We start from the raw sequence: 12941 nt of genomic DNA, 5'->3' as shown, positions 1-12941 counted from the left end.
TTGGGCTGTAAGGCTGACAGATGCTCACGCCACAACCTGGATGGGAGGGTGAGTACACTGTCGCCATTTTGATCCCCTGAAGTACCAGCAGACTTAAGTAACAAGGCCCGTAAATTCAAAGCGTTAGCGAAACTCAAGTCTAAAACACGAGGCGTCGTCTGAACCGTCAGCAAGCGCTTGAGCCGGGCCGTGACGAACGGCTGCACGACAGCCACAGCAAAGGCACCGCTGCTGCCCAGCGGCTCTGGGGCTCCCCCGTCACCCAGACCCGCACGCGGGTTGCCAAACACCCCCTGCCACCACCCATCGGGAAACCAAATCAGAGTTAAACACAAACACGAGGGCGAGCAACTTTGGGTCAAGGGCATCTGCCTTATGTAGGGAGAATTAGTAAGGAACCAGTCCTAGAAAAGAAGAGACATGGATGATACATATATTTTTAAAGTAAATGCCCACTGGCAGGTGAGAGATAAATATGTATTGTGGGCTGTGGCATATCTAGTTAATTATTAAACAGGCTGAGGGTGTCTCAGATTCATGCTGTCATGTTGCAATAGCAATGGCAGGAGCGCAAATCAATACCTTTAAAGCTTCAGCTGTTATATTCATGCCCTGTAGCATCTACAAGCTACACGCATCCAGAGGTGGGATCCTACAGTCTCTATATAAATTATGGATGCCATAACTCAGATCCCCAGCTGTGGCCCACTGGCATAGCTCCGCTGCATCCAGCTGCACTCAGGTGAGGGTGTATTTTTTTTATCCAAATGTTTATGTGCCATACTTCACTAGTTCTGAATAGCAAAGCCACTGGGGGATAAATACCCACATAATGGAAACGTTAGTTTGAAACATGCAGGCAAGCATAAACATGTTCCCTCTGGCGAAATTCAAGCAGATAATATATTATATTTCTGACAAACCAGAAATGTGTTGTTGTCCCATCCCAAACCTTAGCAGCCAATTTTCTAGAGAATAAAAACGATTTAGAAAAAGCTAGCTCCACCATAATGTCAGAGAACATTTGTGTGACTGATTTGTGGCATCTGAGGTCACGAAGAGTGTTTCCACTGGGTGCGCCAAACATCTGGGGACAGTCATACGTGACCAGGGGTGCGGCATGTATCTCCTCACTTAGGGGAAACAGAAGGACGCTGAACCCCGATGAGCTCTCTCCTTGCCAGCTGTACATCTTGAAGCAAGATCCTTGCTCCCCTTCTGACCTCACGCCGCCATTCTTCAGGTCTGCCATGTTTCTGCTGTTTCCTAAGGTTATTTTAAGAATTAGTGTGTCTTTCCAAAAAGCGCCCACGACCTGAGGAAGGCAGCCCGCCACCACTGTGCTTTTGGGGATGTCTCTTGCAAGGGCGCGGCACGGGGCACAGGGCTGGAGCGCCAGCTTGTGAGAAGGAGCCAGGTCTTTGGCCAGTGCGGCGAGATTTGGTATGCTACTTACGTAGAACTTGTTTAGCCTAACTTGCTTAGCATTAGTAGCTAAATTTGCTGAAGCCTTAGGCCGCAAGCTGTGAACTTTCACCTCGATATGTCAAGTAAAAGAAGGCTCCAGAGCTGGTTCAAGCCAGAAGATAGGAAGCTACATTCATTAACAGAAGCTGCAACCTTAGAGATAGGAAAAGAAACGGCCCGCCTAGAGACAACGAAAGGACCCAGTGAAGAATGGGAAGACCCCAGACCCTAATATTACTACTGGTCCGAACTGTCGCACGAGGGGTGAGGAATTTAGATTGTAAAGATATAACTGCCCGGGGATTTCTTTGTTCGAGGTCCCTCTTCGGAGGCACCCAGCTCGAGCCGCAGCGCTATGAATAAAAGTACTCTTATAGAGGAATCTATCTTTCAGCTTATTGATTCAGCGGAAACCTCGAGTCGAACCCTGTTATGGTGGCTGGCACGCGTAATTTCCGTAACACCAGGTCCCACCGCCGCTGCCAGAGTCGCCCCTGGACGGCTCCCCAGTGTCGCCGGGGGGAAGAGCTGGCTGCTTCGCTGTGGGAGAGCTGCTGAAGAGATCCAGGCGGTGTGCGGGGAGGAAGGTCGTTTGGGTAAGACAGCTTTGGAGCGAAGCAGAAAGCAACCCGAGGTGCAGGTCAGAGGCACGCGGGGTGGAGGAGACACTGGGCGCAAGTACCAGCAGCCTCTGCCTCCTGCACAGGAGCCCAGAGACTCTGATGTCCCCAGCAGGGATGTGGGTATTTTAAATTACAACAAATAAATCCTAGAAGTTTGGGTCAGACCGGCAATATTGGTTTTGCAGTGGGGGGACTGTAAGGCTTTTATAAAAACTGCATCTCAACTTGGCGTGCAATTACAAGGATCGGGGAACTGCGTGGACCTTTCACTGCCCAGAGCTCGTGAGTGGATGGACCTCAGGTTTTCAGTTCAAAAGGCAAGTTTCCAGCCTAAACCGAGGGTCTGACGTGCCTCTCCCAGGCCCACACTAGCTGACACGCAGGAGGCGGCGACAGCCCTTGCCGCCGTCACTACGTTGTGCAAACACGCGCTGTGACGAGGACCACGAGAGGCACGGCCGCCCGCCCAGTGCCCGGGGTGCGGCAGGAGTTTTATGGCTGCTATTACCAAGGAGAGATTTGTTTGCATCAAGGGACAAACGGGCACCTGCTTCCTTAACCTGAGGACGGCGGGGGGAGTCGGCAGGCGGCGGAGGGGACTGGGAGGAGTTGCAAAACGCTTGGCAGGCAGTGCGCTGGCGGCCGGGTTTTCAGAAATATGCTCAAAACTCAACAGATTGTTTTTTAGCAACCCTTGATTTTAAGCAAGTACTGAAGCTGAGACTTAGCCACTTGCTTGAGTGTTTTGCTGAGTGACGGCTTCCACTGGAGCGATGTCCCAGCGCAGCTTGAAGAGATACTGGCCCCCACTGAGCACCCAACGGCTGCCAGAGATCCCTCTGCACCGCACTGCAAGCAGGCTGCTGCCTCGCTTAGGGTCTCACCAAACCTAGCTGTAGGCAATCATCACATTCATTTCTACCTTAAAATTTACGATGACATTTTTATTGACATGGAGGAAAGGGTTTTTTCCTTTTAAACTCTTCCTTTGCTGAACGCTTTTAGAGAAACGCCAGTTTTCACCTCCTCACCACCCATCATGAGATAACTCTATTTTCTTTCCCAAATACATACACTCGCAGAACCGTTCTATCTATATCTCCCCTTTTTCCTTTAGTATAACCTATTTTAACAATGTCTTTAGGCAGGTTTTCCGTCTTTCAAGCTTTTTCCTCAGCATCTGTAACAAACCCTCTGGTATTAATACCCTCATCATCTGAAAGATTCAATTAAAACATGATACTTAAGAGGAGAAAAAAAGAAACAGAGGCCAAAGTTTACCCCTGGTATGACTATAACTGCTTGTCACTTCCCTGACATAAACAAGAGATTTGATTGTTTCCTCTGGCACTAAATTTTATCTTCCTCAAAGCTTTGCTTAACATCTACGACGGCCTGCAAGTGTAATACCTGTGCAATGAAAGTGACAAAATCCAGCAGCTCTGAATCGGCACCCAGCAGCACGGGTGGTATTCAGTGCGCACTTATGCTTGGATCTGGAGGCCCAGCTGCGGAGCGGGGCTGCTGAGCTTTCTCATTTCCAGTTTCCCTAAGGATCTGCTGAAGTCCATCACAAAGTTAAATCACCCTGTGATCTGAAGACTCAGCAGGATTTGCATCCTAGAGGAGCAGTTTGCATCACTTCTCCTCCTCTGTTAGCAAGGGCAAGATTTACCACATTGCTGGCAGTCGTACTCTTTTCCTCTTCTTTGTTTTTTTCCTTTCCATTTTATGTGTGGTTCTTTTCACAGCAGAATACCAGAGATACCTGGTTTATCAATTTATTATGAGATTTTATAAGCCCAAAATGTCTGATGATAAATTGATAAATATTACCTGAGCTTACAACAGTACTTTTTAATGTATTGGACTTTTCCCAGCAGAGTCTTTTTCCACATTCCTTCTTCCTTCCCATGCCCTTTCTAGATGAGCTAAGATAAAAGAAATACAGCTGAGACTAGCAGAGAACAGAGGGGGAATACGACAACACAACGGGTGTTTATTCCCCTTCCTATCCCTCCCAAATGTCAGCACATTCAAAAGCGTGTATCCAAAAAATCATAGCTGAACTGAACAACAGCAATTTACACCTTTTATTCCTGTGTTGCATAAGAATATTCTATTTCTAGCAGGCAAAGAAACACCAGGAATTAAAGTGATGTAAAAAAATCTAAATTTAGGGAGATTATGTCACATGAGAGGAAGATCTGCCCTTTTCTCTCTCCAATATCATGATATGCACTAAAATTCCTACTGGTATTACACAGCCTTGTGGATTTGGGGAAAAAAACGCAGGGATTGTGGGAATATAAAGAAAACCCAAATACTCAGAAAGACTTCCCTAGCTGAGGTAGTAACCGAACCAAACACATCCTAAATACCAGAGGTGAAGACTGAGGCGGCTTTTCCTCACCCACCTCTCTCTGAGGGCTCAGACCTGAAATGAAGGCACCATCCATGGGCCATGTAGCTCCTTCTCCTGTCACATGGACCACAGAAAAACTTCCAGAGGGAGCAAGCCCAGGGCACCCACTGCAATCGCCTGCCAGCAGCAGGCATATCAGCGGAGCTTTCACCCCTCTGGAGATGCTCCAGCTCTCCGGCACGTGGATTAGCACAAGCACCATCGGGACACAGCTCCAGGATGCCATGCCTTGGCATAGGGCCGGTCCAAAAGCATGTCGTGATCACCTGCCTCCCAAGCAAAGGTTTATCCCCGCGATTAGGCGAGACCGTGTGCTGAAGACATTGCACAATGGGGTGTGCTAGAAGTGTAGGAGAGCGGGGTAAGGACCTTGTGATGGGGAGGTGTTCGCACAGTGCAGGAAACCCTGCTGTTCAACACGCCTCTCTGCTCAGACCTTCTCCTACCAGCAGAGATCCCAACACCACCCCTCCTTTCAAGCTCTCAAACCACTTTCAGCGCTCCCAAGTGATAACGCCTGAGCCTAGCCAAAACTATATCTCTCACAGCGTGCCCAATTATAAAAACCTTTCCAGAAGTCATCCATCATCTTGAGCTTATGTTACTAAGATAAACCTCTCCTCTCTACCCCCGCTTCTGCAAGAGGAGGCCTAGGAAGCACAGTGAAGAGCTCCCCCTGAGCTAGCAGGGCACATGTGAGCCCAGGTATTAGGAACGTCCACGAGTGAGATGCAGGTCTCTGGGAATCCAATTAGTTTGTACAAACACATCCAAAAAGCTCACAGAAAGGGACAGGAGAATTTGATAACAACTGCAACACCATTTCCAAAGCCATAAATCTTCCTACTCCAGACCTCTCTTTATGTCAAAGGAGTATAGATTTCACTTTTTATTCAGCCTCCAATTTTTAAATCAAATGAACAAATGCACCTGAGTGCATGCTTACATAGACACAGCCATCCTCGGAGCTTTATCTGAAGTCCCAGCACTGTGACTGAAGGGCTACCCTGCCTTTCTACCATAAGTCAGCACCTATACAGGATCTGTACATATTCTAGCTGCGTCCCCATCCTTTTTGAATTATTAAAAATAATTTACCCAGAGAAGATATATTTTCTGAGAAAACTGCAGTTTTCCTCTACTGAATCTACATAAAATATCAAAGATAAACTTCATGCAAAGCCAAGAAGAAAAACATCCTGTCACTTTTTGTATACAACTTTGCCTTTTGTTTTAAAAGTTGGGCAGACGATCATCTCCTTCCATTTTTGTTCAAATCTTTTGAATCAGTAAACAAAACGTATTACTTCGCAGAGTCTCCGACTTCATGTGTTCCCTGCTTGTTTTAATAATTTAGTGTGGATGCTGTTAGCACCTACTTGTTTACGCTGATGGATGTCCATGGAGAAATGACCTTCAAAATGTGGTATTTTCACAAATGGTTTGCTGTCTAAAACATGAGAGTTCGTTATCCGTCTTCATCAGTCTCACACTGAACCTGGTACACCTTCCCCATTTTTTCTTACCTGCATTACTGGTTAATAAAAGGTTTTGTTTCTTTTCTTGTGACTGACATTTTTCTCCAGCTACTGCTACCCTTGTAGCATGCTCTCATGTTATTAGAAAATCTGTATATTGTGCAACCACGATGGTGCGGTGAGAACCTGCGTGCCACTCCTCATGCTCAGAGCAAGGCTGGCTGCGAGCAGCTTTGCTACCAGCATCCTCTCCCTGGCTGCGTGAGTCCTAGGCCGGCATCCAGGTCACAGCACCCAGCCTCAACACAAAATCAGTGCCCTCCTCTTTAAAACTCGGCCTTTTAGGGATCCTCCCATCCTCTTCCCAGTCACTGTCAAAATGAATAGAGCTAGCTGTGAGCGACTTGCCCTTTCTCTCAGAAATGACTAACGAAAGTTAGTTGCACCAACACATAATCTCTTCCAATGCTGTTCCTTGTGCCAGAGTTTGCTATTCCTCCACCTCCAACATCTGTGGAGGTGGAGGAATAGCAAGCTGTGGCACAGGGACCAGCTACGTATAGTTACACACTACTAACATGCTACTGTCTCTCTGCGCCAGCCCTTTTCTTTGCAGTACTCACATCTATCACTCAAATCCCCCGCTGCATACCGTGTAAACGTAAGATGGTGCCCAATGTCCCTGTGATCACCGACAGAAGAGACATCAAGGGAGATCAAGTAATAAAATACCTGCTAAAAGGGAGAGGGGAGATAGGATACAGCTCACTGCATGGGCTCCCCTTCCGAGCCTCCGTGCGAAGAGGGCGAGACCTGCCACGGCCAGCATGTTGGACTTCACAAGCTACGGCAGGAAAAGCAGAAGAGGCAGCAGGTGCATCTTCCCAAGCCTTTCAGTGGGTTTTACGGGTGTTCAGTTGTTTTCACTTGCTTCTTTCACTGCCGCTGGGCAGTGTGTGTCTTCCTTCACCTAACCAGCCCAAACTCCTCCCTGGTGCATCTGTCCCTGTTTATTCCAAAGGCTGTGCAGATTCTCGTGTCGGATCCTCACCAGCCCTTCTGCCGTGCCCCTGCCAACAGCACATTCCTTTCTCTATTAAAAGAACAACGCATTTCCAAGGGACGGGGGAAAAAAACCCTGCTCTCTCTACCTGTTTTTTTCAAGAATTGATAGACTTTCCTTCCCCCATCGTTTCTGAGAGAAGTGAGAAACACTCCATAAAATAAACTTTCCTCCCAAGCAGCTTTTGAAGAGTGGGCTTTTTGTTTTTTAAAAAAATGCATTGCAACAGACCACAAAAACAGGAGAGGTCAGAAGGCACCACTGGCATTGCCCAGCCTGGTGTCCTGGGTGGTGCAGGGAATGGGCTGCCCCCCAGAAGGCTGCAGGGAACCCTGCTTCCCTGGTAGAGCTCAGTAACTCGGGGGCATACACCTTGTCAAAGGTCATATTTTGTTCATGGAAAAAGCCTTAGCTTGCCTGCTTTCTTTAAACAAAAAAAAAGAAAACCAACAACAAAGCAAACCAAACAACTATATAAAAGAATTGAAAGGGAGGGGGGGAGGAGTTTACACTGGCAAAAGAATAAAGCAAACTCATGTGAGCTGTCTTATTCCTATGGAGTAACCCCTTCCTTCTTGCTTTCAGTTCTCTATTCTTTGTGACTTAATAGAAGGGCCAGGAGATCTATTCCACCAACATGGAAAGTATTATTATTAAAAGACCTGTTAGAGAAATAAAGCCACATTGGCTCTCCTTCTTCCTTCTCAGCACGCAGGGATAATAAAGACATAGCTGTTTAACACAAAGACACGAGACCTCCCCCAGCCGGCTCCCTACCAGAGATCCTCTGCTATATTTAGGAGCAGAACAGCTCGATGTACTACCAGAGTTTTAGGCTTGTATCAGCCACCTCTATTGACAGAAGCACAATCTGTATTTTGAAAATAATATCAAGTGTTCACGTAGAGTACTTTGGCTAATAATGTTCTGAAGAAGTTAATCTTTTTTGTACAATAGCAAGCTAACGTTACTCAGAGTCAAGGGTCAGGAAAGTATTAAAAATTCACTGTGCCTCTCCTTGAAAAGCAATAGAAAAGAAAGTAAAAAGTCTTGCTTTAGTTAGTACAAAATTACATTTGATTCTACATGTCGCAATTGCAATTATTTTTGAATTCAGCACTGGGAACATTCCTGAAGCTATTTCACAAAAATAATTATACCAGGTCTTTTGGTATTCAGAATGAGTAGAAATATCAATGTTGTTATAAGGTCTCAATGCCTTTAAATTTAAGGAAACATAACAGGGCTTTCATTGATCCTTCCTTGCTTTTGGAACCATGAATACAATAAATTGTCTATACACCTATGTGCACGCACACACACACACACACTTGCTTTGCGGCAAAGATAGAATGAGACTCACCTGGAAGCACAGCAAGCCCTGAGGAACGGCACACTTACACCTGCTGCCCCATCCATTAGCCTAATGTAAGCATGTTCCTGTACAGTGCAGAGGTTAATGGGAGTTTAAGATGCAGACAGTGTTTAGCACTACCCAGAATGAGATCCTTATTCAGCTTTATCTGTTATTCTGAAGAAAACTCAGTGGGCCAAGTTAACCAGACAATGAAGGCAATTGCTAACATCAGAGCTTAATGTGGCCCAATTTTCATCCTTTCTGAGCCCATCTATACTGCGTGGAGTATTTACTCTCAGCTGCATAATGTGTGGTGCACTCAACAGTGTCATTTCAACAGTTTTATTAAGTTTCTTTAAAAGCTAATGACAAATCTTTCCAAATGTCATGCTCATCTGAACACAGAATATAGCTATATCTCAGGCCTACTTCCAAATATTTTGCCAATAATGTGATGAAAAAAACAGTCCAGTTTGGCCAAACACAAGTAATGAGGAAAGTACATGAAATAAAGAGATTAGGGTGGGCTTTACTGGCTTCCTTGGGAATTTCTGTGCTGGAAAGATGAAGTAATCACTGTGATCATCTATGCACCATATTAAATACTGAAAGAAGAGAAAAAAGAAAGGAGGTAGGGAATGCAAAGAGAATTAGTTAAATATTCTAAGAAAAGTCTGAGGCCTTCCAGGCAGAGATCCACCAGCCTACCAGCTGAGGCTAGCCAGAACATAAGCAGGCTGATTTCCAGGAGCTGCTCATGAAAGGTGCCATCAGGGGCCCTCAGCCCTCTGCACTCCCTTGGCTTTGCCTCGTTTCAGCCCACACCGCTCTGCCGAACCGGCTGCAGTCACGCGCTAACCTGGAGTCACCTCGGATGCAGGGATAACAAGAAGCCATGTCTCCAGCCAAAGGACCAGTTCGCCCTCCTGGGTCATCCTAGCATGAAGGAGCGGCGAGGATGGAGTGAGATCCAGCTGGAGCAGTGGGAAGGCAGTGGGACGTGGTGGGGAAGGGGAGCATCTTCCCCTGCATTCCCTCTGCAGGGCTCTGGCTGCACACTCAGAGGCCAGTTTCTTCCTCAACATCCACACGAACCGTCCAAGAGGTACAGCCACTGTCACTGCAATCTCAATCCTCTGAAATTTCCCCAGGCAGCAGCGCTCACATATTTCAGCAATAACTGCTACCTTGTAAACACATTCCACATTCCTGTTGCATTAAACCCCATAGGCCAAATGCAAAGCTGAACAGCCTCTTGTCTAACTGTTGTATGGGGCTCGCTCTGAAGTGGTACATGTGGCAGGCTTTTAATTGGGAAGGACCTTATTTAGCCTCTTTTGACCTTTCCTAATTTAGTCCCTCTTGGCTTTCAATTGATAATCATTTTCTTGAGCCCAGATGGGAGAGAGATGAGCCATGGGCTCCTTTCTCTTTCCTCCACCTGAGCAACACTCAGATCACTTCCAGAAAAAAGAGCACGAGATTTTTAATACAAGGTCACAGCAATACATGACTACCACAGGGGTTTCAGGTAGGAGTCCAGTTAAGTTGGACAGTCTTCCTAACCCAAATAATTTCTTACATGCATGGGCTGGAAGGCTGCTTTCTGACCATGCCACAATACACAACATTGCTGAGTCCCTTCATCTTTGCTTGGAACCTTCCTCCACAACCTATAAGAAAAATACAATCAGGATTTCGCAAATGTAAGAGCCCTAGTTTTTTGTCATTTACTCCCTCACGACATGTACTTGCAAACTTTTCATTCTTACTACCCGTTCAGGACATATTTGTTATTTTGTGTTTGAAAGAGAGGAGATATTTTCCTGTAGCTCTTCTCTCCCCTGTATACTTGCAGGTCTGCGCTCCAAACCACACTCTGTGCTCCAAAACAAGGATATGAGCAAATGGAAATAACTGCCACTTGCTCAGATTCTTGTTTTCCCCCTCGCTCCTTCCCTGCAGCAATAACCGCAGTGAAAATAACTTCTGGCAAGTCACTCTGCACATTTCACCTCCAGCTGCCACTTCAGACTTGCAGACTTTTGGAAGTCAATACCCTGAATGCAGCTTAATAGTTTTTACTGCTGCCTTGTCAAAAGTCCAGAGCCAAGTCTCCCGCACACCCTACACCACCTGCACAAGCCTACTCGTTCCCTTGGACTGGGAAGTAGAAAGCATTTGCCTGTGCAGATTTGTCCAGGACAAATAACAGTGAGCATGTGTGCTCATATATTCAGAAGATTATACGCAAAAATGTTACATGCAGAACAAAATGAGGAGAGGGGATTGCAGAAAGTACAAGAAAGGACAGCACTGAAGAGCTCAAACCTTCCCTGACAGCGTTTGTAACAACAGTAAGGGACATAGTCACTGGGAGGGCTCCTGCTCCTATCTACCCAGAGCAGCAGAATACGCTACCAGTCACAGTGTCACACCAATCCCCTCTGTTTTGCATCCCCTCTCATCTGCAAAACAGATGGATCCAGCCCTGACAGCGCTTTCATCTTAAACCGGTGCAGGAGGACGGGTGACAAACATCACTATACGATGCTGCTACTCCTTACGTTTAATTTCCTAAGGAAACAACACTTAGTTGACTGCACTGTCTATCCTGCTCCGTTTTCCTGTTTCCCTACTGCTCTTGAAGTCAGTCAGTCCCAAAGGCTACACAGGCACCTGAAAATGATGTTTAAAAGGGGCAGAAAGGAAAAGACCCATTTGGGGACTTACCCCATTTGTCCCCAGGCTCACTTCTTTGAATACTCCACAAATGTTTTACTTCAATACTCAAAGCCTGATGAGATGCAGGTTATTAATTTATGACTATGACAAGATCATTATGGTTAATTTAACATGTGCAGGCACTTAACTAACTACTGTTGGGAAATACTTGTAATGAATTCAAAAATTTCCTGCCTGCAATTTGGCAGATATAGTGTAAGTGACCTGCAAAAATCCAGCATGACATAAAGAGCTCTCATCTGCCATCACCTTTACACGTGACTGTACAATACTTGAACTCTGCCTGATTTAAATGAGCACAACACAATCTACTGCAGCGTTCATAAATTAAACGGCATTGGCATTCAGACGCTAGAACAATCTAACTTAAGAGTGTGCTCTTCCAGACGAGGGAAGAGGAGCAGAGAGGCACACAGCCTCCCCATGGGGAGAGAAAGGGACACCATTGGGAGAGAGGGAGGCAGAGCAGCATTCCTCATCAAAGCTCAGAAAGCAAAGCTGTGCGAGCAAAACCTGCTTGTGGTGAGCTTTCCTCCTGCCTCCTGTGGGTCTGCCATGATCCCAACCAAGTCAGGCGGTGTGGAGTAAAACCACCGAAAAGGTTTCATACCAGGGCAACCTGTCTCTCAGGCATGGCACAGCCCTCCAGGGCCATCCCACCACTCCTGGGGAGGGAACTCCCCGCCTCAAACTGCTGTGTTTTGCTGGCTTTCCCGAGGAAGCAAGCAAAAAATCTGTGTGTACAGAGCTAGTTACAGCAACAAATCAAAACTCCTGTCCAAAATGACCTGTCTCATGGCGCCTTTGAAGGGTCCTAGCACTTCTTGGCTTTTTCTGATCCCTTGGGCAGGTCCGAAGTTAACAGAAGAGATGCTCAGCACCCATCCAGTGTCTTACATATTTTAGCGACGAATTGTTTTGCCCACAAAGGCTCTTCAGCTCTGGGTTTTTGCAAGTCCTATCACTATCAGATGCATTCTGCCTATCAGCCCCTTCCCAGCGCAGGGGCCCCATGCATTGCTGGGTCTTTTTGAGCTCTCTCATGCAATACAGTCTCCTGAGGAACAGCATGTTTTGGTACACCTAAATCTTTGAGCTTCACATAGGTGTATCAGGATAAAACTTGGGAACATACTACCAGAGGGGACCTCCTGAGCATTCGGTCCCCTGTCGTTGCTGGCAAACACTCCACATAATCCTTTCACAGGCTGATTCAAGTCTTATTTTGAAAACTATTCAATTTTCCCCATCCCTTTGACTGAAATGCTATTCTAGAACTTTGTAACTCTGATGGTTAGAAATTCCCAGACTAAATGGCCAGTCTATACCTGTTTATTTTTGTGCCAATGTGATCCTTTCCTTAAGGCAGCTTTTCTCTCCTGCCAGGGTTATTTAGAGAAGGCGGCCGTCTCCCCTTTCATCCTTCATCTGCGAAGTCAAACAAGCCATGGCACCTTAATTTCCTCCCAGAGAAAAACTCTTCATTCTCCTGGCCATCTTACTACCCTTCTCTGCACCCGTCCCACCCTGAGCTCACCTCTTCTGGCAGCCAGATGCACAGGATCGGACACTGGATCCTCGGTGGCCTCTATAGCTAGATGACACAAAGGTCACTCTGGGATTTAAGCTTCTCAGCTCCCAGCTAGACTTGCACAGGTTGGCAGACAGGCAGAGAGGAAAGCATTCACCTTCCAGCTCTAGCCCACTTTCTTCCGCACAGTCCAAGGGCATGTCTGAGCCATTTGCTATCAAGAAATGCTATTCTGTGCAAGCTGTATGTTCC

The sequence above is a fragment of the Platalea leucorodia genome (assembly GCF_965183815.1).
Source record: "Platalea leucorodia genome assembly, chromosome: 2".
Taxonomy (NCBI): Eukaryota; Metazoa; Chordata; class Aves; order Pelecaniformes; family Threskiornithidae; genus Platalea; species Platalea leucorodia.
The sequence above is the reverse complement of the archived record's forward strand: the minus strand, read 5'-3'. Positions refer to the sequence as shown.